Below are 15,475 nucleotides of genomic sequence, written 5' to 3' on the forward strand. Positions count from 1 at the left end.
TTGGTTCAAACGATTCAAAGAAACTGGATCGGTTAAGAAACAGAAATCAACCGGCAGACCAAGTGAACCAGACGAAACGGTTGAACTAATTAGACGATCGGCAATTAGAAGTCCCGGGAAGTCCATCCCCCGTCGAAGCGTCGAATTAGGTATTCCAAAATCAACAGTTCACAAAGTTTTACATAAAAAAACTGAAATTACACGCTTATAAAATCCAGATACTGCAGGAATTGAAACCCGATGATGGTGTAAAACGTTACAATTTCGCTGTTGAAATGCTGAACAGAATAAGTGAAAACGAATCATTTTTAGACGACATAATTCTTACAGACGAAGCTACATTCCATGTGAATGGATATGTTAACAGACATAATTCACGAATATGGGGCTCTGAAAACCTACACGCAATTATCGAGAAACAACGCGATTCACCTTAAGTTAATGTTTGGTGTGGTGTGATGAAAAATCGTGTAATAGGGCCTTTCTTCTTTGCTGAAAAAACAATTAATGGAGTTGTGTATCTTGACATGTTAACCGATTATTGTTTTTCTTAGCCGGATGAACTCGAAAACATTCATCGACTTCATTTCCAACAAGATGGTGCTCCCCCGCACTTCATGCATTGGTAACGGACGCTTTGAACGAAAAATTTGGAAATCGCTGGATAGGCCGGCAAGGACCCGTACTTTGGCCTCCAAGGAGTCCAGACCCGACACCTTGCGATTTTTTCTTGTGGGGGTACATCAAAAGCGTTGCTTATTCTCAAAAAAATTCGCGACCTAAACCACTTAAAAAACAGGATTAGTGAAGCAATGACAACCATTAACGAAGAAATGTTAACTAATGGTTTGGAGAGAAGTTGAGTATCGTTTGGAAATTTGTCGAGCGACTAAGGGCGCACATATTGAAATTTATTAATTATGTAAAAAAATTTTTGAGACGACAAATTTGAAAAATAAAAAACATAAACTGTAAGTAATTCTGTTTTAATTTAAACCATGTTCAAAACCGCACCATTCTTTTATGATAACCCTGTATTATATTTGTGTAAAATATCGATTATCTGATTCAAGGATCTATTATAATCACCGATTTAAAGATCTATGAAAATTGATGTATTTCCAGCCTAAATATTTTAGTATTTTTTTCAGGCTATTATGGCATAAATTTCTAACTGAAAATTAATTGATGTTAATTGCAAATTGATAAGACACACCTGTTTAGAGAAAGTAAAGTAAACGACTATGAAGGTCGTGAACTTTCAAGTTCAAACAGTTTAAGCCCAATATGATTAATCCAAAAAAAGGTTTTTTCTTTTCTATTTTATAGAAAAATTTATATGGAAAAGGATTTTTGTTTAGACAATCGAATCCCTACTGAGACAATGCTACGTTAACTTTACTGTACCAGTGAACAAGAATTAATTTAAAATAAAACACATCTTAATTAAAAGTTATTATTTGTGCTTACGAATTCACTTAAATGAACACTTTTATTTTTATAATGCCCACAAAAGAAAAATAAAGAATTCAATTTTTCATTTATCATTACGTGTTAGTGCTGTGTAAATTGCAACAACGCATACAAACCTAAGCTTTTAATATCACTCCTATATTAGAAAACTGAAGACTGATGATCCGGAGGGGCACGCGGGCTCTTAATAATTCAGCCGACCTATATATACGTATACACTTATTATTTTTTTTTTTTCCTACATCCCTGGGCCGGACATCCAATTAAGTATACTCGGCCCAGAGACGTGTCTTTTGACTCTAAGGACTCTAAGGCGGTTTTCCCGCCCACCGGTTTTACACCCGGCACGGCAGGTCAACCGCCCCGGTACTAGATCTTTTCTTGCCTGCCTCTAATTCCCGCCGACGAGGGCAAAGCCCGGCTATGCCGTTCCCCACCCCCGCCGACAGAAACCGGGTCTCGGTCTTTATGCCATTTGCCTCAAACCGGCGCGACCAGCACAAGGAGCGCGCGCACCCCCAAAACCAGCAACGCCGGCCGGGTCTAGGTCTTTTAATTTTATCCCCGCGAAATCTCCCCGGAGTCCCCGTCCCCTCAACGAAACCTGCACGCCAGGGCATACAGGCTCTCAGAGACGGGGCTGTCCACCTATCCCTATTAACGATTGAACCTAACGATTCCTTCGTCGCGCACCTCTTCCTTAGTGCGAAGAACCGTACCGGCGAAATTGTTAAAAACGTTCCCGTTCTGCTCCCTCCTTAGCGACCACTCTACTATGTTATTCGCGTTCAGGTTATTGACTGCTATGAATTGTCTGTATTGTGCCCATCTTCGGCATTCGAACATCGTATGCTCTGCGTCGTCCACCTCCTGGCAGTAGTCGCAGTTGGGTGTATCTCTCTTGCCGAATCTTTTTAAATAGTAACCAAAACATCCATGACCCGACATCATCTGTGTTATGTAAAAGTTCACCTCGCCATGTTGGCGATCCAGCCGTGCGTCCAAATCACTTATTAACCTTCTGGTCCAGGCCGCAGCGTTAGTCTCTGCCCGTACTTCCTTCCACCACTGTCGGGTCATCGCCTCGGTCTCAGCTCTACTACACCCTTCCGCTATCGCTTTCCTGCTCTTGATCTGAAGTTCTATCGGCGGGACCGACGCAAGCACACATATAGCTTCATATGACAGAGTACGATACCCTGCCATCACTCCCAACAATGCCGTTCTGTGCATTCTTCGCAGTTTATCCTTGTTTCTTTGTATCCTGATTGCATCAGCCCAAACACTTAACTTGAATTTGTATTATCTGCATATTCAAAAATCAATGTTTTTTGTCTGTCTGTTCCAACTTAACTCGAGATCTACCGGACAGACTTGTCTAGAATATTGCACACCTACACTTTGCAGCCCTGCGGTGAACATAGGCTAATTTATTTGGACCTCCGACATAATGAAATTTAAAACACTTCATTTCTTCCTTAAAGCTTATTTAATTTTCAAAATGACTTTGATTTTCAAGGAAAATTTAATTTTTAGCTAACATTTTTTTGCAACATTGAATCGATTAATTTCGAAAAGGGCTGAGGTTTTAACGTACAGTTATTCTTAAGTTTCAATTGATTTAGCGCACATGCAAATTTAATTTTTACGATTCATTCGTTAACACTTTTTTACAGCTATTTGAAAACATAAATAAATAGCTGCTTTTGTTTATCATGTGTGTGTTACTAATTTAAAGTGTGTAAACTATTTAACTGCAGTCTTTTAAATTCTGTGATCTTTATTCAAAACATCACACCGTGCCTAAAAGACATTCTTCGATCGAGAGAAATACAAAAAACGCACGTATGATGAAAACTGTTCGTGCAGCAGACACTGAAGACGAAAGACAGTCAAGATTGGAATGCAACCGAATACACACAGCCCAATTCCGTTCGACTGAAACAACTGAGCAACGGGAAATGCGATATGCCACCGTTACTGTATGTGTGACTGACTGCACCTGTCTCCGGTTACTTGACTAATGAATATAAAATAAAAAGATTGACCACCACGGGAAACGCAAGTAATTATATAGCGCGAGCGAAGCTGCGACTGGGAGCTAGTAAATTATAAAATACAACATTTTTAATAGATTTCAAAAAAGAAATTAGTTTTTTAAATGTAAGACACAAACATTCACCGAATAGACTGATTAACAGTTTTTTTCTTTAGAAATTTTTCGATGGGTCCGTTGTGTAGGTTTTCCAAGAAAGTTAATTTTTTTTAAACGTCAAAATACATTATCCAACAAAATAATTACAAGTTACAACTAAATTGTTGTCATCATTATTGGTTAATATGGAATTGTTACAGCGAAATTATATAACTTTGATATTATACTGAAATTTAAAATACTTTTGCGCGGAAATTCAAGGAAAATTATTCCGAAGTAAAATAATAAATATTCCCGGATACCAAAGAGCCATATCACACGCTGGGTATCAACTCTTTACGTTGTTTCTCTGTACTTCTTTTCTTAATCTTATCAATATGCAACATTTATCGCCTTTGCATTTCTTAAAGGCCTATCCATTATAAACGAGTAAACTAGTAAAACTTGTAAAAAGAAAAAAAACTAATTAATACAAAAATAACCTAAAACAAAAAAGATAAATTTTAAAACGTAGTTAAATCTCAGCTTTTATCTTAATTTCTGTCAAATTAGATGTTAGCAAGTTGCCGGTTGAGGCCGGTTGATTGTTACAAGCACCGAGTATAAACTCGTGTAGACGTTTAATAACGCCTTTAATCTTTAGTATTCTTCAAGTAATATTACATATATAAAGATTATAAGCAAAATAAAGACCTGACTATTATATATAAAAATAGCATTCATTCCGAGTGAATTTCAAAATAAAAACAATAACAGAATATTTTAATAAACCGTTAAAAATATTTATTTTAAATTTGTAAATTATTGTCAACAGTTCATTTATTTATTCTATACTAGCTGACCCGGTAATGCTTCGCTATTGCTAAATTTGAGTATATTATTGTATATAGATTAAACGAACACAAATTAAAGTTTGATAAAACATTAAAAAACTGAACATTACGGAATATCACAAAATTTAACCTCTCCTTTTTTTCCTCTTTCCCTCTTCCAGTCTTCATCCCTTCCCCTTTTTCCATATTTCTTTTTTACCTTTTTCGCAAAAATATCTCTTTTCACATAACTAATATATATTCTGAATATGAACCAAATCGGACCATAAATAAAATTTTTCGAAATATCTCGACCCCCGCGCAACCTATCGGATCCAAACTAATTCAGAAACCTTTGTGGGCGTGCGCACAATTCACCACAGTTTCATTGCAATGGTATAGGAACGCATACGGGACAAACAAACAAACATTCATTTATATATATATATAAATGAATTAAACGTGTAATTTATATATGCTGGAACAACATCGGTTGTATAAATTGTATAAAAACAATACTATTATAAATAAACTAATGCATTCAGTTAGTAATCGAAATAAAGTAGTAATAAATATAGATAATTATAGATTTGTTGTACATGTCGGGTGACAATAACCTTCTATCGATGTAAACCTTTGATAAGATACGGAAAAAATTGGTTTCTATTTGGTATATTAGTTTCATCGTTGCGACCCACCGGGTTGGTCTAGTGGTTAACGCGTCTTCCCAAATCAGCTGATTTGGAAGTCGAGAGTTACAGCGTTCAAGTCATAGTAAATCCAGTTATTTTTACATGGATTTGAATACTAGATCGTGGATACCGGTGTTCTTTGGTGGTTGGGTTTTCAATTAACCACACATCTCAGGAATGGTCGAACTGAGAATGTACAAGACTAACACTTCATTTACACTCATACATATCATCCTCTGAAGAATTATCTAAACGGTAGTTACCGGAGGCTAAACAGGAAAAAGAAAGAAAAGTTGCATCGTTGCGTAACTGTCTGTTTATTCTCTTAGTAGATCAACGTTTAGTATAGGCAATTTATCATCAAAAAGGCTGTATTTCAAAAAATCCTTATCTACCGATTGATCTTTTGTCCATGCGTTAGGGGGGGGGGGATAAGGGAAGCTTAACTCCAGATTTTTAACATCCCCCTCCCATAGATTTTTGAAAAACTTGAAATACTCAAAAAGTTTTTGAAATGCGTTTTTCTTTGAATCTATGCATTTTAGAGAAAAGTTTTTCAAACATAAATGTAGAGGACATTCTCCTCTACAATTAATAACTTTGAAGTTATGCCGTATAATTTTGAAATTGAAATACTAGGTAGCGCTGAAGTTGTAAAAAACGTTGTAAACGAGTAGACCGGTTTCGAACACGTGCCCAATTAACAACATTTTCACACTTTCACAAGCTACAGCTCCAAAACGGTAAGTCGTATAAGAAAATTGTTTAAATAAAAGTTGTCTGTTTTTTTTGAGATAAACAACTTTTCCAAATGCAATACAGATGAAAAGCAATTTATTCCGGTGAAAAAACCGAAAAAAACACGTTTTTTACAACTTCAGCGCCACCTAGTATTTCAGTTTCAAATTATACGGCGTAACTTCAAAGACATTAATTGTAGAGGAGAATGTCCTCTACATTTTTGTTTGTAAAACTTTTCTCTAAAATGCATAGATTCAAAGAAAAACGCATTTAAAAAACTTTTTGAATTTTTCAAAAATCTATGGGAGGGGGATGTTAAAAATCTGGAGTTAAGCTTCCGTCATCACCCGTAACATATGGAAAAAACATCAATCGGTAGGTAAGGATTTTCAAATAAAAATAAAAATTGACTGTACTATTCTCCATTAAGTAATCGAGAAGTATTTATTTTTATTCATCGCAAACTTTAAAGGTAGAAATTTAAAAAAGAACTGAAAAAGCTATTATTTTTTACGTTTTAAAACGTTTTACTTCAAGTCCGTAATATGTTTGTTTGGTATGAAAACATTTGTTGGTGTTTACTTATTGTCGAAAATTTCGTAAGCACTGACCTAAAACTCAATATTTTTCCCGAATATTTAATCGTGCAGTATAAGGATATACAGTTTGTCTTTTAATAAAACAACATCCTTGAAAAACGAAACCGCATTTACCGTACCTACGATATAGTTAAAGGAAAGAACACTGATTACATTACCGAAAGCATAATTTCCTCTTGAATAATAAATAAATAGTTTTGCAATAAACAACTATACGATGGAAAAAATATTCACAGAAACTTTTCGAAAACTGTTCAATTCCTATAAAAATAGTAGTCATAAAACATCATCGTAATAAAAAATATATATATTTCTTTTACCTTACTTTCATTTATTGCTAAACGTAAAATAACATTTCAAAATAATTTTATTAACCTAGACCCAATTGCAGCAAAAAAAAAAAACTCACATCGAATTTCTTTAACTTAAAATCCGGAATTTTCAAAGAACATAAAATTCTTCCTCACAAATATAGTTGAAAAATTATGATTTTAATGTATTTTCTTAATGAAAGGTAATAATAATAATACATTAATTATACTAAAAAAATATACTCTATACAGAAAAAACCAATCAATAGTTACGACAATTTTTCCTATCGTGTTGTAAAATACAATTTAAAAAAAAAACATCTTAAATGGCAATAAATCAGGCACCTCAATCGGGAAAAAATCTTTTTATTTCACAGAATTTAATTACAATTAGTTATTATTTTTATTTCTTTGTTCACTCTTTCATTATTTAATTTATTGTTTATTACTTTTTTTTTTAATTTCATCTTCATTTCACTACATCGTTTTAAGCTATTTCTAATATTTATAATAATCAAATATACTGAGAAAAATAAATTAAGACAATTTTTTCCATAGCTTTTTACTTCCTTGTACAAAGTAAAGAAAGTTTTGTAATCGTGAAAAATTTCGGTTTTCATATTTCAACGGAAATATTCATTTTAACTAGTTCGGCGTGACGTCTTATACGTACGTATCTCGTATAACTAAAAAACGATTAGCCGTAGGATGGTGAAATTTTGGATTTAGGACTGTTGTAACATCTAGTTGTGCACCTCCCTTTTTGATTGCAAATCGATTTGACAAAAAATATCCAAAAAAAAAATGTTTTTATTAACTGCAGCCCTCATTGAGAGTATTTCAACGATATTTCATAAGTGGTACTTATTTTCACTGTTTCCGGAATTATAGCCAAATAAAATTTTAATTAATGAAATATTTGGATCTTACACGGGGAAGGCACATCGGTTCGAATCAGATTTCATCTCTTTATTTTTGTTTAACTATTTTTTTTTTTAATTTAAATATATTGATTTATTAATAATTATTAACCTCCGATTGCAAAAAAAACTTTTATGATAAATAATAATTCAATAATAAGAATAAAAAAAATATCAGAAGTTATTAATGAAATAGAATTTTATATACTTTTCATTTAAAATAAATGTGTATATGATATTTTAATAGATATACAAGAAAGTCATCGAATTTTTTTAACAAACAGATCAATATAATTTCGATAATTCAACGAAAAAATTTCAGTAGTAGTAAAGGTTTGATGAACTGGCGCTAGATCCGTCGACGCATAATTGAGGGCACGTTCACAGCGTGCATCATTCTTTTTTAAAAATATTGTACTTCAATACTTGACAACAATAGAAAGATTAAAAAATCCACTGATTCACTATTTTTGCAGATAGTCCAGTGATGCAATTTTTCATAGTCGCTTCTTTATCTACACCGTGTACATACTCTTCCTTGTAAATTAATAACTTGTTTTTTTTAATCTTATCTTTGCATTTCATAGAAAACAGAATCAGAAACGTATTAGTTTAATTTGCACTCATTAACATGATCCCGTTATCTAAATTTGCATTTGTTTTTGGTCACGCTCGAGAAACAAAACATGTTATAATCACATTTGCAGAACAAACTAGGCAATTTACATCTTTGAAAATATGTATTCTTTTCCCTTAAAATATTTACTAGTTTAACTGGCTACTTTTTTGTCAAAAGATAATTAAGATTATTAAAGAAAATAAGAAAAAAATTAACACATTAACTTTTTTGATGAACGGGTATTTTACTTTTATACAGATTTGAATACTAGATTGTGGGGGTACCGATGTTCTTTGGTGATTGGGTTTCAATTAACCACACATCTGAGGAATGATCGACCTCATACTGTACAAGACTATACTTTATTTACATTCATATATATAACCACCCTCAATCACTCTCTTAAGTAATACCTTATGGTGGTTCCGGAGGCTAAACAGAAAAAGAAAAATGTATTTTAATTTACACATTAAGCATACAATTTTAACAGACTACACGCGTATAACTGCTGTCAGCAAAGCATTTTTCTATTTAAAAAAGCAATCTATTCAACGCATTTTTGCACAAAGATTCAAATCAGAATTATTGAATTAGTAATACGGGTTCTTGAATATTTACTGAATATAAACTCAAATATAAATTTAGTCTTTATTCTGTTTCCCTATGCACCTTTTATTATATTTATCACGACGTAAGTTTTTCGCCGTTTAGTGTCTGGGAGCCACCCACCGGGTTGGTCTAGTGGTGAACGCGTCTTCCCAAATCAGCTGATTTGGAAGTCGAGAGTTACAGCTTTCAAGTCATAGTAAAGCCAGATATTTTTACACGGATTTGAATACTAGATCGTGGATACCGGTGTTCTTTGGTGGTTGGGTTTCAATTAACCACAGATCTCAGGAATGGTCGAACTGAGAATGTACAAGACTACACTTCATTCACACTTATACATATCATCCTCTGAAGAATTATCTAAACGGTAGTTACCGGAGGCTAAACAGGAAAAAGAAAGAAAGTGTATGGGAGCCAAGAGATTATTTTTCATTAAGGAGCGTACTTCTTTAGGTTTACTCATATTTTAAATAAATGTAAAATAAAATAAAGTATTTTAAACTAAAGCAAATAAGCTGAAAAACAAATAGAATTTAAAACAACTTTTATAAAAAGATTTTTTTATTTCAAATGCAGGCTTGATTTCCATTTTAAGGAAATAAATCTTTTTTAAACAATCAAAAATATTAAATCAGGATAATAATAAAAGTTAAAATTAGCTAACAAATTACTTAGTAACATTTAAGAATCGTTCTTATATATTTAAACCACTGTTTTTCTATTCGTAATTACTAAATGTACCATTTTTTTCATAAATCTGGATCTTTAGGAGAACTATTTTAAATGATATAAAAGAAAATAAATGCAAAAGGTAGCGTTTGAAATTTAAATGTGCGTATTTTATTGAAAATTTGCTAATACTCTTTTTAAATTGTTCTATATAACCAATATTAACAAATAAATAATTTTTATTGAAAAATCAACTTTTGTACAACTTCGACTAATGTTTTCCTTTTATTAAAATTTTAAATTAATTTTTTACATTACTAAATTAATGACCCCAAAAAAAACTTTAGAAAAGGTTTTATTGCTTATTTGTTTCATTGACTGCACTTTAACAGTTAAAAGGTTAAAACTGTTTTGGAGTAACTAGAGCGTAATTAAAAATTCGTATAATTTCAAATATAACATTTATTGTAAATCGGTCTCAAAAAGACGAAATGCACTGGACTCAACTTGATCATCCTCCCTATCGCCCTGCGATTTCCATTTGTTTGGGCCGCTTAAAAAACCTCTAGGAGGGCAACGATTTGAAGATGCGAGGGCGTTAATAATTGTGTGATTTCAAACAATTGCGCCTGTGTAAATTGCTCATGATAACAAACTGGGGGTTGAATTGCGAGTATACGGATATGAATAGCAATTCAAGGAGTGCATAGATTTATATGCAGTAATTTAATGCATTCGTTCCCAAAGTGATGCAAACCAATTCAAGTACAGAAATTTCTTTAAAAGCCAACCTATCTACTAATGTCGCTAAAACGTTATAGTTTACTTAACCGATAAATAATATCTGATAATCATAAAACAAGATGAAATAAAAACGAATTTTGTTGTAAATGTTCATACACATACATTTGTAGACATGTTAGTATGCCTAAATTCAATGTGACGAATATTTACCCTATCAACCACCAAAGAAGCCGTAATAAGAAAGGGAGTCCGACAAGGATGTTCCCTATCTCCGTTACATTTTAATCTTTACGTGGAACTAGCAGTTAATGATGTTAAACAACAATTTAGATTCGGAGTAACAGTACAAGGTGAAAAGATAAAGATGCTACGATTTGCTGATGATATAGTAACAAAGATGGACCACTGAATGTGAAAATAGGAGGAGAAAAGATTATGGACGTAGAAGAATTTTGTTATTTGGGAAGTAGAATTACTAAAGATGGACGAAGCAGGAACTATATAAAATGCCGAATAGCACAGGCGAAACGAGCCTTTAGTCAGAAATATAATTTGTTTACATCAAAAATTACTTTAAAGGTCAGGAAAAGATTTTTGAAAGTGTGTGTTTGGAGTGTCGCTTTATATTGAAGTGAAACTTGGACGATCGGAGTATCTGAGAAGAAAAGATTAGAAGCTTTTGAAATGCGGTGCTATAGGAGAATGTTAAAAATCAGATGGGTGGATAAAGTGACAAATGAAGAGATATTGCGGCAAATAGATGAAGAAAGAAGCATTTGGAAAAATATAGTTAAAAGAAGAGACAGACTTATAGGCCACATACTAAGGCATACGGGAATAGTCGCTTTAATATTGGAAGGACAGGTAGAAGGAAAAAATTGTGTAGGCAGGCCACGTTTGGAATATGTAAAAAATATTGTTAGGGATGTAGGATGTAGAGGATATACTGAAATGAAACGACTAGCACTAGATAGGGAATCTTGGAGAGCTGCATCAAACCAGTCAAATGACTGAAAAAAAAAAAATCAATCACATATCTTATCGACACACCTTTAAATGGTTAAATAAGCTAATTAATAACTCTGATTTTTAAAAGATAGGCGAATTTTACTTTTATAATAGTAATTTGGCCAATCACAAAGGGAACTGACAAAAACAGGACCCTGTTCTCAAATTAAAGACAATTAAATAAGCTTTCATTTTTAAGTAATTTTTTTCAGCGATTTTATGACTCCTGGAGTTTTGAAAATTTTTATAAAATTTTTATATAAATTTTGGAATAAATAATGAAAATAATGGTTTTAGAAAAATTTGAAGAAAACTTTTTCGGAATTTCCCCACCAAAATTTTTCTATTTTTTTTAACGATATATACTTGCAATATTGTGAAATATCATAATTCATAAAAATACATGCATTTTAATGATTAAATAAAATTATTTTGGAGAAACTAAAGAATATTAAAAATTCATATAATAATTATATTTTCAAATATAACATTTATTATAAATCATAAGTACATTAACTTTTATAAATACAATAAAATATTTATTTTACTAAACGATAATACTATAGGATGAAACTCACTACTATGTTAAAAGTATCATACTGAACAAATCTTTTTCATCCTTTCGTCGACGACGCCATAGAAATTCAATAATTAATATAAATAAGAATCCAACAACCCTATTAGCCATCACTGATGCATACAGTTTGTGTATTTAACGTTAATTAAATATGTTAGCGAGCGAAGGTTATGTTGATATACGTATGATTCATTATAGTAAAAAAAAAAATTCTAATTAAATCTTTCATTAAACTCAAGCAGGTAAAATTAGCCTTAAAAATTAGTAAAATTTGGTAAAAGCCTTAAAAATTAGTGAAAATTTCATGAAACTTAAATTTGTACTCTTAATGATTTTTTTCCTAAAATCAATTAGTGTATGAAATATTTAAAAAAAGGAATGTTTTTTTAATTTCTTCGGGCGTAAATTAGGGGAGTTGCAAATTTTGGCAACTCTTAACGTGGTATGTTACAGCATGTAATATGCGATTCAATCCAAAATTAAATCTTAATTAAATAAAATGTATATTCTCGAACGTAATTTTCCTGACCTGTAGAACAACAGTTGTTGATTAACTCATATTATCAGTATATGAATGATTTAATTCTGGCTTGTTTGTACAAGCGTGTTTCTAAACTAAAATATCCATATCACTGACTCCCGCCAACAAAAAAAGGTAGATTTTACCACTTCTTTATCAGTATATTCTCTTCATCAATAGATTAATAACATAAAATTTTAATGCTAGACTGTTAATAATGAATAACGCGATGTAACTTGAAAATATTAAGTTTTACATTCTTAATCGAAACTTTTTTTTTTTTAAACCTCCAAAACCACCGTTAGGTATTCTTAAGAAGATGAGATGAATGATTTGTAGCGTGTGTGAAAATGCCATGCCTGACCGGGATTCGAACCCGGGACATCCGGATGAAAGGCCGAGACGCTACCACTCGCGCCACGGAGGCCGGCTATCTAATCGAAACTGGTTTGGCCATGAGTAACGCTTGAACATGAATAAACGAAACTGGTCGATTGAGAACCTCGTCCGAACTTGACGACGGTTAAAAAAAGTTTATAGGACTTAAATTATTATTTAAGGTTTCAGGACTTATTTTTAAAATTGGGCTTTTAAATTACTCCTCCTTCAGGGATAAAAAGACGGTTCAAAAACGAAAAATAAACCAATATAAGGAGAACAATCAGCTGTGAAGGGTAGCTACAATCATTAACAGTAACGTTCATTTTGTATTGAATTAACAAATTGCACATCTGCAATAAAAAAAAAATCAATAAAGATAAAATTAAAATATGTTCATTAATTATGAAATTAAAATTATTAATTTATTAGGAAATTTTATTTTAAAATTATCGTTATATAAACCAAAACAGTAGGAAAAAAATCGTTATTTTTTTATTATTTATGCTTCCCCACCTCTAAAATCACATTCCAAGAAACATTTTTGATTTTTCTGTTTACCACTTTAAACGGAAGAAACTAACATAACCACTAAAAAATGTACAACCAATAAAAAGTTACCTAAGATATTTTTCGGGGAGTGGGCGTGATTTATGATGAAATTTTATTGTAATATTATTACTAAAGATTTATTATTTATACTTTTAATAATATAAAAAGTTTAAATAAACCAAAAAAAAAGTTTGAAAAATTCAAAAAATCTATATTTTTAATCGGCACCCCTAATACCATATTAACTTCAAAGAATTTATTTTTTGGGTTGCTTGCAATATTACTATGCCTAGGAAGATATTACAAAAATCCCTTTCGGCACGCTGAAAGGCGGAAGTAAGTTTCACCGGTGTTAAGTAAGAGATAAAAAAGATTTCCACCTTAAAGTTAAGAATAACTTTAAATTTACTCAATACAACGGTTGCATGTAAAAAACAGTTTCATATGCTTAGCATACAATCTTCTTACAATTCCAGCAACATTTTGATCATCCCTTGCCCCGTTGCCGTAAAGGTCGGTCACATCAAAAATTGTTACAGACAAAAGTTTCAGGTAATTTTTAGAGTACTAACGACGCTTTATACTTTTTTGTTTAGAGGATTCGATACTGTGCCTATTAAGGGAAGTATAATTTTTTTTTGTTTTCGAAACCTCATTTTCCCATACCCTGGGCCATTGGTTCGTGATATTAAAAAACTTTACCTAGATAAGTTTTAGGCCTTTATCCAAAGAATAGTAGGACCGTTAAACGAATTCGATATTTTACTTAGGAAAGTTATAGCGATATTTTGTTTTTTTTCAAAAAGGGCTCCCATTTCCACCCCCGTGGTCCGATTTTGCCTGTTAACGAACTCGACCGAGATTTTATGTCGTTATATTTTATGTATAAATTTGAAAGTGATTGGCGCAAAATTACGGCAGTTATCGTGTTTACAAGAAAGTGAAATATATGTATATATATATATATATATATATATATATATATATATATATATATATATATATATAAACGTTTGAACTGACGGTGGTTTTGGGATCTGGGGGATGTAAAACTTGAAGATATGTCGAAATTTTCAGGAAGTCGAATCATGGTACCCATTACAATAGAAATGTTATGAAATTATGAAATGTACCTAAAAAAAACTCTGTTATAAAACATGCGATAAATAAAAAGAGAGCTTTTTCAAAAACTTTGATAGACTCCCTCAACCCAATATTTCCCCCAAACTATTTTTTTTCTGGAGGTTGCTTGCACTGCTATGCCTAGGAAGACATTTAAAAAAATCATTTAAAAAAGTACGCAATAATTAAAAAGATAGCATTTTTCGATTTTGGGAAAAGGAACCTTCATGGGCAAATTGTTTTCAAAAAAAAAAAATGGTAAGATAAGCACATACGCCATGTACTGAGCTTAATATAAAATAAGGGTTATATTTGCAAAGGTTTGAGAAAACTGACCGCCCAAAACCTCCCCCCAATCACCTGGCCACAAAATTTTACCGACAAACTGTTCCATACAAAGAAATCTCCGAAAAAATTTCATCAAAACCGGTTTATCTTGTCAAAAGTTATTAAGTTTCAAACACACAAACACACGTACGAATATTACCCCATTTTTTGTTTTTTTTTTGGGATTCCTAGGTAATGAAACATCGAGAAATGTAAATAAACCCGTAATCCGTTTTTGACATTATTCTACAGCTATGATGCCACGAATCTAAAAATAAGATATCAGAAGAGAAAATTATTTTAAAAAAACGTGATCGAAAACTAACTTAAAAAATCGATTTACTAATTCACTAATAAAGGCTCAATGTATACATAATATATACATCGACAGTCACAAAAGTATACGTTATTATAAATACTAATTTAATTCATACATTGTACTTACTGTAGTAAAATAATACTTAAAACGCAAAACTTAGAAAAAAATAAGTATAAAGATTCAATGCGAGTATTCACTAAGAGATTTTAAAAACAGACTTGTTTACACACTGAACACCACGTTCATACTACAGTAATATTGTAGAAACTCGCTAGGCTATAACATAAATCGTCACGAATGGCCTTGTATTTAGATAACGTGGAGTAAC

At 31.9% G+C, this 15,475-nt stretch overlaps 1 protein-coding gene across 2 annotated transcripts in view; it reads right to left on the reverse strand.

The window, feature by feature from the left end:
- The window catches only part of LOC142317318 (transmembrane ascorbate-dependent reductase CYB561), a 185,175-nt gene that overhangs the window by 130,474 nt on the left and 39,226 nt on the right, over positions 1–15,475 (reverse strand). Inside the window, exon 1 of one of the 2 annotated variants that reach the window (XM_075353761.1) lies at positions 15,274–15,427. The exons of the other annotated variant lie outside the window; for it this stretch is intronic. The gene's annotated coding sequence lies outside the window, so the exon portion shown is untranslated. Of the gene's footprint in view, positions 1–15,273; positions 15,428–15,475 lie in introns of those variants that run through there. 2 annotated transcript variants of the gene reach the window in all.

The sequence above is a fragment of the Lycorma delicatula genome, chromosome 1, assembly GCF_047948215.1.
Source record: "Lycorma delicatula isolate Av1 chromosome 1, ASM4794821v1, whole genome shotgun sequence".
In the NCBI taxonomy this organism is placed as follows: Eukaryota; Metazoa; Arthropoda; class Insecta; order Hemiptera; family Fulgoridae; genus Lycorma; species Lycorma delicatula.